Raw genomic sequence first — 10,957 nt, 5'->3', positions numbered from 1 at the left:
GATCACTAGGTCAGTATTTTATAACCTATTTTATCTCGTGGCACACTCGAACCTATAGTCAAACTTCTGTGACACATTTAAATTATGTTGATCCAAAAAAAAGAATTGAAAAAAGAAGATACCTTTTTTGATTTATCTATTTTTTTTTTTTTTGAGACAGAGTCTCAAGTTGTCGCCCTGGGTAGAGTGTTGTGGCCTCATAGCTCACAGCAACTGCCAACTCTTGGGCTCAAGCAATCCTCTTGCCTCAGTTTTTCTTTTTAGTAGAGACAGGGTCTTGCTTTTGCTTAGGCTGGTCTCAAACCCCTGAGCTCAAGCAATCTACCTGCCCCAGCCTCCCAGAGTGCTAGGATTACAGGTGTGAGCCACCATGCCTGGGCTGATTTAACAATTAACACAAACACAATGCACTATCATGGCCAAAAATGAAACAGAACTATTTATTATAACTTGTAATAAAAAGATAACGATTAAAATTCTTGTTTTTTTAGAGATAGAGTTTCACTTTATCGCCCTCGGTAGAGTGCTGTGGCATTGCAGTAACCTCTAACTCCTGGGCTTAGGCAATTCTCTTGCCTCAGCCTCTGGAGTAGCTGGGACTACAGGCACCCGCCACAACACCCAGCTATTTTTTGTTGCAGTTTAGTGGGGGCTGGGTTTGAATCCACCACCCTCGGTATGTGGGGCCGGCGCCCTACCCACTGAGCTACAAGTGCCACCCAGTTATAGGTTATTTTCAAACCACAGCATTTATCTTAGTTAATTATTACAAAAGCCTTTTGGGTTAGCTATTATCATCCCCCCACTTTTTTTTTTTGAGACAGAGCCTCAAGCTGTCCCTCTGGGTAGAGTGCTGTGGCATCACAGCTCACAGCAACCTCCAACTCCTGTGCTCAAGCAAGTCTCCTACCTCAGCCTCCCAAGTAGCTGGGACCACAGGCGCCCACCATAACGCCTGGCTATTTTTTTGGTTGCAGTCATCATTGTTGTTTGGTGGACCCGGGCTGGATTCGAACCCACCACCTTAGGTGTACGTGGCTGGCACCCTAGCCACTTGAACCACAGGCGCCAAGCCTATTATCATCACTTTATAGATGACGAAATCTGAGAACAGAGTTAGGACCATACAGTCAAGGATTTGAATCCATGAACTCTGGCAGGTGGGGACAAGGGTCCCCCTCATCAACTCCCACTGTCACCTAACCCTGTTCTTCATGTCTGTCCCCACATCCTTCTGGATCTCCAATGAACTTGGCACTTCCACTAAGATTTCCTGAGTCTGCATTTAACAGAGCTCAGTCCACATGGATGCTCCAGCTTTCCAGGCTCTTACCCAATGGCAGCTGTGCATATTTGTGTATATCTTGGCTCCAGCATCTGAAACCTTTCCTAATGTTGGAAAAATTCCACATCCTATGAGTCTTGGTGGAAGACCCGCTGACCTCTCAGTATTGAAACCTAAAGAAAGGGTCAGATACTCATCTCCTAAACTCCTCTCAAGTGAGGGCTGGGCACCTTGTTGAAGTGTTTGCATTTTCAACAAAAAACAGCCTCTTCTCACAAACCCTTTCCAATATACACATTTTAAATGATGTCCACACCTAAAATACATACAAACCCTGCCCAGTAGAGACAGTCCAAGTCTCATCCATTTGCTGCATTCATGTCTGGGAACTGTGGGTGATTTGTAGTCCTCTCAGGCAGGCCTACGTATAGCTCTGGAAATCATCAGTGATCTTTGGCTAAAAGAAGAGCTTACCTGCCCCCAAGTCTCCCAAAATATACAAATGAGATTGTAGTGCAATAGAAATTGCTCTAGGTATTTCAAACAGAAAGGGATTTAATACAGGGAATTAGTTGTTCGCAAAATCATGGAAAGGACTGAAAGGGTGAAAGTCAAAGGCCCTGTGACTAAAGCTCAAAGTCATGCCATAGCAGCTACGATCCAGCTGGGTGTCCAGAAGCTGCCAAAAAACCATTGCCAAAGTCACAACTTCCTAGACCCAGTTCCCGAGTTATAAACTTCCAACTATGTATACCTTGCACTTACAAATGGTGGCTATTAGAATAAGTCCCTGACTTACAAAGACTCGCACTTATGAACAGAGGCTATTACAGGTAAATGTACCTGTTCCAACTTACATATAAATTCAACTTAAGAACAAACCTAAAGGCCAGGCTCAGCACCTGTAGCACAGTGGTTATTGCGCCAGCCACAGGCACTGAGGCTGGCGGGTTCGAACCCGGCCTAGGCCAGTTAAATAACAATGACAACTGCAACAAAAAAATAGCGGGGTATTGTGGCAAGCGCCTGTAATCCCAGCTACTTGGGAGGCTGAGGCAAGAGAATTGCTTAAGCCCAAGAGTTTGAGGTTGCTGTGAGCTGTGATGTCACAGCACTCTACTGAGGGCAACATAGTGAGACTCTATCTCAAAAAACAAAACAAAACAAAACCTACAAGCCAGGTGCAGCGGGCTCATGCCTATAATCCTAGCACTCTGGGAGGCCAAGGAGGGTGGATTGCTTGAGCTCAGGAGTTTGAGACCAGCCTGAGCAAGAGTAAGACCCCCATTTCTACTAAAAATAGAAAAACTAGCTGAGTGTCAGGAAGGCACCTATAGTCCCATCTACTGGGGAGGCTGAGGCAAGAGAATTGCTTGAGCCCAAGAGACTGAGGTTGTTGTGAGCTGTGATGCCATGGCACTCTACTCAGGGTGACAAAGGGACACTATGACTCTTGTCTCAAAAAAACAAAAACAAACACAAAAAGAACAAACCTACAGAATCTATCTTATTTGTACCCAAGGACTGCCTATATATGCAGAGTGTGAGATCTCAGCAGGATGGTAAATCCAGGGTGGTCTTGAAAGTGGCTTGTGGTTAGAATGTGTTCCTCTGCCCAAACACAGATCCATTACTAGTGGGTGGAAACCTAACTGCCATAATCTGACTAGTCTTTTTCTAAGGGCTAAACCATAAAGTCATAGGGCCAAAACCTGGGAAGCAGGACTTAACCATAAAAATAAGAACAAAGCAATCACACATTGCTAGGGAGACAGGCCTCACAAATAAACAAAACAAAAACAAAAATAATGCTCAGGGGAGGGGGGAATCCAGAGCCGCTACCATTCATTATCTCAAATGTCAAGCATTCAGCAAAATATTATAAGACATACAAAGATGCAGAAAAGAGAGAGAGAGAGATTCAATAGAAATTGTGTCTGATTGTCCCCAGGTATTGGATTTAGCAGATAAAAACCTTCACAGCAGCTATTATAAGTTTAAAGTACCAAAAGAATCCATCTCTAAATAACTAAAAGATGTATTACAATAATGACTCAACAAATAGAGGACTTCCATAAAGACAGAAGTTATACATAAGAACCAAATGGAAATTCCAATTCTGGAATGGAAAAGTACAATAACCAAAATGAAGCACTTCCTAAAAGTATCTGCTATGGTTTTAATGTGGTTTATCTCCACCAAAACTCATGCTGAAATTTGATTCTCAATGTGGCGGTTTGGGAGGGGCTGCCTAGTAGGGGAGGCTTGGGTTGTGGGGGCAGATTAACATTGTCTCTCTCTCAGAGTGAGTTCTTGCTCCTGCTAGACTGGATTTGTTGCCCAGAGAGAGTGAATTGTTCCGTCCCATGTTTGTTCTCTTTGCACCTGACTGCTTCCCCTGCTGTTTTCTGCCATGAGCTGAAGCAGTATGAGACCCTCATCACATAGGCTGCAGATCTTGGATTTTCTAGACACCAGAATCATGAGCCAACGGAGGTGCCTGTGGCTCAGTGAGTAGGGCACCAGCTCCATATACCAAAGGTGGTGGGTACAAACCCAGCCCCAGCCAAACTGCAACAAAAAAATAGCCGGGCTTTGTGGTGGGCACCTATAATCCCAGCTACTCCAGAGCCTAAGGCAAGAGAATCGCCTAAGCCCAAGAGCTAGAGGTTGCTGTGAGCTGTGATGCCACAGATCTCTACTGAGGGCGACAAAGTGAGACTCTGTCTCTAAAAAAAAAAGAATAATGGCCAAATAAACCTCTTTTCTTTATAATGACCCAGACTCATGTTTTATTATAACAACATTAAACTGGTAAATACAATATCAAACTGTATCAGACACAATTAAAATTGCAGAATAAATAAACATTAAACTTAAAAATAGATCAATAAAAATTGTTCAATCTGAAAACCAAGAAAGAGGCTCGGCGCCTATAGCTCAAGCGGCTAAGGCACCAGCCACGTACACCTAAGGTGGCGGGTTCGAATCCCCAGCCCAGACCCGCCAAACAACAATGATGGCTGCAACCAAAAAAAAAAAAAAATAGCCAGGCATTGTGGCGGGGCCCTTTTGTTCCCAGCTACTTGGGAGGCGGAGGCAGGAGACTCGCTTGAGCCCAGGAGTTGGAGGTTGCTGTGAGCTGTAATGCCACGGCACTCTACCCAGGGGAACAGCTTGAGGCTCTGTCCTCAGAAAAAAAAAAAAAAGAAAGAAAACAAAGAAAGAAGATTGAAGAAAAATAAAAACAGCATCAGGCAGCAATGAGACAACATCAAGTATAACAGCGTAAGTATAATGGAAATCCTAGAGTGCCACAGCACTCTACCACGGGTGACATAGTGAGACTCTGTCTCAAAATAAAAGAAAGTAAACTTCTAAAGCAAGAAGAAAATGATGTTTTCTTAATTAGTTGAGGCAGCTATAACAGAATACCATAGATTAAGTGGTTTAAACAACAAACATTTATTTCTAAGAGTTCTGAAGTCTGGAAGTCCAAGATCAGGGTGCCAGTATGGTTGGATTCTTGGTTCATAGATGGTTGCTTTCTTGGTGTATCTCACATAGGGGGGTACAGAGAGAAAGAGAGAGTAAGCCCAAGGGGACACATGCATGAGCTCTCTGATGTCTCTTTTAATAAGGGCACCAATCCTGTGATGAAGGCTCTACCCTTATGGCCTAATTACCTCCCAAAGGATCCATCTCCAAACACTATCACACTGGGGATTACGATTTCAACATATGAATTTGGGAGAGGGGAACGCCAACATGAACTCCATAGTAAACATATACTTAAATAATAATCCAATTAACAGCTGACTTCTCATCAGAAACAATGGAGAATAGAAAAGTATGGAATAACACATTTGAATCTGGACTTCCCTCTTGACTTACTTTCACCAATAGAATGTGGCAGAAGTAATGTGTGAGTTTCAAGCCCAGGCCTCAGGAGAGCTTAAACCTTTCTATCTCTTGCAGAAACCAGCCCAGCTATATATATGTATGTGTATATATATATATATATATATGGGCAATTTTTGGCCAGGGCTGGGTTTGAACCCACCACCTCTGGCATATGGGACTGGCACCCTACTCCTTTGAGCCACAGGAGCCGCCCTTTTTCTTTTTTTGTTCTTTTTCAGCCTAGCTATTTAATGAAAACAATCCTGAATTAGTCTGCTAGGTGATGAGAAACACTTGGTCCACTGCCCCCAAATATCCTAACAGATTGACAGCCGTATGAGTGACAAGTTATCCTTGACCATCCAGCACATGAGCACAATTTTTTTTTTTTTTGAGGCAGAGCCTCAAGCTGTCCCCCTGGGTAGAATGCTGTGGCATCACAGCTCACAGCAACCTCCAACTCCTGGGCTCAAGCGAGTCTCCTGCCTCAGCCTCCCACGTAGCTGGGACCACAGGTGCCCGCCACAACGCCTGGCTATTTTTTGGTTGCAGCTGTCGTTGTTTGGCCGGCCCAGGCTGGATTCGAACCCACCACCTTAGGTGTATGTGGCTGGTGCCTTAGCCACTTGAGCCACAGGCGCTGAGCCGACATGAGCACAATTTTGTGCAGCTGAAAGTCAGTCCAGCCTGGGCTAGATTGACAGAAACATGCAGTTGATCTGCAGACACACAGCTAAATAAATTCTTGATATACTAATTTACTAGTTTTGGGGTGATTTGTTATGCAGCAATAACTAATTACTACTCTGACCCTAGTTTTGCCCACCGAGAGGTTATCTTTTAACCATTTATCTCTAGATCAGGTCTGAGATAGACATTAAGTAGGATGACCCTTCTGGGGACTGCCCTTTTCTACTACTTCACTCTTGGTATTGATTCCAGTGTCACAGGATTGCCTGATAGTGGGACTCTCATCCCACAAGTGACTGAGTTACAGAGCAAACTGAAATCCAAACCCTATGCCATATATGATGCTAAAGTGAAAAACATTGATGAGGAAGGAATGAGATTCTCAAAATTTGGATGGTGGTATGGTTTGGATATTTGCACCTTCTAAACCTCATGTTGAAATTTAATCCAGTGTTGGAGTTTTTAGGTTATGGGGTGGACCCCTCATGAATAGATTAATGCCCTGGGGGTGGAGAGGGTAAATGAGTTCTCACTCTTTTAGTTCCTGTAAGAGTTGCTTGTTGGCTCGGCGCCTGTGGCTTGTAGGGCGCCAGCCACATACACCTAAGGTGGCGGGTTTGAATCCAGCCCAGGCCCTCCAAACAACAATAATGGCTGCAACCAAAAAAATAGTGGGGCGTTGTTGAGGGCGCCTGTGGTCCCAGCTACTTGGGAGGCTGAGACAGGAGACTCGCTTGAGCCCAGGAGTTGGAGGTTGCTGTGAGCAGTGAAGCCATGGCACTCTACCCAGGGGGACAGCTTGAGGCTTTGTCTCAAAAAAAAAAAAAAAAAAGAGTTGCTTGTTAAGGGCAGCGCCTGTGGCTTAGTGAGTAGGGCACTGGCCCCATATACTAAGGGTGGCAGGTTCAAAACTGGTCCCAGCCAAAGTGTAACAAAAAATAGCCGAGTATTGTGGTGGATGCCTGTAGTCCCAGCTACTCAGGAGGCTGAGGCAGGAGAATCACCTAAGCCCAGGAGTTGGAGGTTGCTGTGAGCTGTGACTCCACAGTACTCTACCAAGGGCAGTAAAGTGAGACTCTGTCTCTAAAAAAAAAAAAAAACCAAGAGTTGGTTGTTAAAAAGAGCCTGGGCCCTCCTCCTTCTCTCTTTTCCTCTTACTAGTCTTGTGATCTCTGCACAACCCAGCTCCTCTTTGCCTTCTATTATGAGTGGAATCAGCTTGAAGCCCTTACCAGATGCTGATGCCAAATCTTGAACTTTCCAATCATCAAGATTGTTAGCCAATACACTTTTTTCCTTACAAATTACTCAGCCTCAGGTACCCCTTTATAGCAACACCAAATGGACTAAGACAGATGGAGACATATGGGAAAATCCTGATGAAGCCGAATACATTAAATTCTTAAATTCTAATGAGTTTTCTTTGCCAATAGAGCAGCTGTTCCAACCTCATCTGAGATTAGTCCTGCTTTGCCTGAGAAACTGTAATAGCCCTCTGAGGTAGGTGCCTTGCAAGACACTGCTAATTTTCCTCAGGACCCACCCAACCCTACCACCTGTCTTTGCACTTAAACCTATAACTTGACTTAAGTCTGGTGTTAGACTTGAGGCACAAAGTTTGTCACACAAGGAGGAACATTACACCCTAATGAACTGCATGATTTCCCAATTCATACAGACAGAAATCTGGAGAATTTGTGTGGGAATGGATACCGAGAGTTTAGAATAACGGTGGAAAGAAGAAAGTTAGAGTGGGTGAATGTATCAATATGGATTCAGTAAAAAAAGATTCTAGACTCAATGTTGTAGCTCAAATGGATAAAAAGAGGCCTAACAGTATGTTTAGTTGATTGGTTAAAAAATGAACCAAAAGGTAACCTACACTCTGATGTTGAAATGCCAGTATGCCCTGGCATACTCTAACAGCAGTTCTCAACTTGTGGGTGGCCACCCCTTTTTAACAATGAAAATACACTGTGGCATTAGGAAGGTTGAGAGCCACTGCTCTAGAAGAAGATATGCAAATCCTTATTTAGGGAGATGTGAATGATAAAGTGGAATTGTCATGTAAGACTGAATTTTCTACTCCAGGTGGGTTCAGAGGACACAACTTTGACTATGATTTTGAGAAATACATTTGTGATAGGAGTCCTACCATCGTTGAAAAGATTTGTGGTTGCTTTTCTTTGAAGGTCAGAATTACAGTTGGGACTGCTGCCACTGAAGTGGGAAACCTAAATCTAGTGTGGTAATTGGATCCTGGAGTGGCAGGAGTCATGTGGTTGGCACTTAAATGCAAAAGGCAAAATGGGTATGGTTACCGTAATGGACAGGAGAGTCAAAACAGCAATTAGAATAGTCTGACTCACTCAGACCTATGACTTTGGCTAGTTTTTTTTTAGAGACAGAGTCTTACTTTATCACCCTCGGCAGAGTGCCATGGCCTCACAGCTCACAGCAACCTCCAACTCCTGGGCTTAGGCAATTCTCTTGCCTCAGCCTCCGACTCCGAAGTAGCTAATTTTTGGTTGCAGTTTGGCCGGGGCTGGATTTGAACCCGCCACCCTCAGTGTAGGGGGCCGGCACCTTACCCACTGAGCCACAGGCGCCACCCGACTTTGGTTGGTTGTTACTAGAAGGCAAACAGATAGAAGAATACTAGATTCTCACTTGATCTGCATAAACAGAAGAGTTCCAAGTCAGGTGAACAGGAGTATGACTTGAATTACCAAAACAGAAAGTCATGGCTCATCAACAATTTCCTAGACCTGAGGCAGTTTACAGACCCAGTACCCTCTGAGTGAAAGGAAAGTCAGGTCACCTTGAAGAAGGACCTTGATATGTTGTCAAAGACTTAAACTGTTGGTCAGGCATGGTGACTCACACTTGTAATCCTAGCACTATGGGAGGTCAAGCCAGGAGGATTTCTTGAGCTATGGAGTTCAAGACCAGCCTGAGCAAGAGTAAGACCCTGTCTCAAACAAACAATCAAACGACAAGCTTAAACTGTCAGGCTTTCTCCTAGCCTACCCTAAAGGGACCTACAGCCTTTATCAATGTGACTGTGCACTGTGGAAAATGAAATATTCAGACTTTGGGGGCATTTCTGGAGAGTGGCTCTGAACTGACACTAATTCCAGGAGACCCAAAATATCACTATCAATCTATCAGTCAGTGTAAGCGCTTACAGAGGTCAGGTAATGAATAGAGTTTTAGCTTAGGTACTTTTCATAGTGGCTCTAGTGGGTCACTGAACTCACCAGTTGCTGAACCCATCCAGTGGTTATTTCCCCATTTCTAGAATGCATAATTGGAATAGACATATGCAGCAACTGGCAGAATCCCCATTTTGGTTGCACAGGTCACTCCCTGACCTGAGAGCTCTGATAGTGGGAAAGGCCAGTGGAATCCACTGAGAACACAGCAGATCGAAAGTAGTGTGGATCCCTGGAGGTAGTGCAGAGATTAGTGCCATCATCAAGGACTTGAAGGATGCAGTGATTCCGCTAATTCCCCACTCAACTCAATTCAATTATTTGGCCAGTACAGAAGACCAGATGGATCCTAGAGAATGACAGTGGATTATCATAAGTTTAACCAGGTGGTAACTCTAATTGCATTGTAATAAGGCATAACTATGAGATAATAGCTTTCAATGAACTATCTCCAAACCTGTCAGCATAAGAGTTCTGTGAGTTCTAGCAAACTACCAAAACTAAGAGTGCTTTTGGGAAGCCCCCAAACTTGCAATTGGTGTCAAAAGTGAGGATGATTTTGTGTGGATTGTGTTCCCTTTAATTACTTTTTTTTTAAAGATAGAATCTCACTTTATTGCCCTTGGTAGAGTGCTGTGGTGTCACAGCTCACAGCAACCTCCAACTCCTGGGTTTAGGCGATTCTCTTGCCTTAGTCTCCTGAGTAGCTGGGACTACAGGTGCCCACCACAATGCTCGCTATTTTTTTGTTGCAGTTTGGCTGGAGCTGGATTAGAATCTGCCACCCTCAGTTTATGGGGCCCGGTGCCCTACCCACTGAGCCACAGGTGGCACCCTGTTCCCTTTAATTTCACAGTTGGCTAAACTCTTCCACCTGGTTTTTCCACGAACACCTTTGCTATAGTATGAATGTTTGTGTCTTCCCAAAATTCGTATGTTGAAAAAAAATTTTTTTTGAGTCTTACTTTGTCACCCTCAGTAGCATGCCATGGCACCATAGCTCACAATAACCTCAAACTCTTGGGCTCAAGTGATTGTTTTGCCTCAGCTTACTATAGCTAGGACTATAGGCACCCTCCATGATGTCTGGGTAGTTTTTCTATTTTTTGGGGGGGGGGGAGTAGAGATAGGGTCTTGCTCTTGCTCAGGCTGACCTTACAGAAGCAGCTGACACATTACAAATGGCTTTCAAGTGAATCATGAAAGGAAAAAGTAAGACTTTGTGTTTTATTAAAATTCCATAAAATATGTTTATTTATTTATTTATTTTTGAGACAGAGTCTCACTCTGTCACCCTGGGTAGAGTGCTGTAGTTTCACAGCTCACAGCAACCTCAAACTCTTAGGCTCAAGTGATCCTTTTGCCTCAGCCTCCTGAGTGGCTGGGACTACAGTTGCCTGCCACAATGCCTGGCTATTTTTAGAGATGGGGGGGTGGTGTCACTCTGGTTCAGGCTGGTTTCAAACTCCTGAGCTCAAGCAATCCACCTGCCTCAGCCTGCCAGAACGCTAGAATTACAGGTGTGAGCCATATGCCCAGCAAAATATGTTTACTTTTAGCTAAAATAAAATGTAATGTTTTTATGTGTGTTTTAATATGTGCAGCTGAAATAGGATCTATTTTTGAAGACATATAAAAGAAAACAATAAAAGGAACACTTGTTATACCATTTTGTTTATTTATTTATTTATTTATTTTTTGAGACAGAGTGCCGTAGTATCACAGCTCACAGCAACCTCAAACTCTTGGGCTCAAGCGACTCTCTTGCCTCAGCCTCCAAGTAGCTCGGACTATAGGTACCTGCCATAATGCCCAGCTATTTTTAGAGACGGAGTCTCACTCTGGCTCAGGCTGGTCTCCAACT

The sequence above is a fragment of the Otolemur garnettii genome, unplaced genomic scaffold, assembly GCF_000181295.1.
Source record: "Otolemur garnettii isolate 467f Iridium unplaced genomic scaffold, OtoGar3 scaffold00088, whole genome shotgun sequence".
NCBI classification, from domain to species: Eukaryota; Metazoa; Chordata; class Mammalia; order Primates; family Galagidae; genus Otolemur; species Otolemur garnettii.
Note: the sequence above shows the minus strand (reverse complement) of the source record.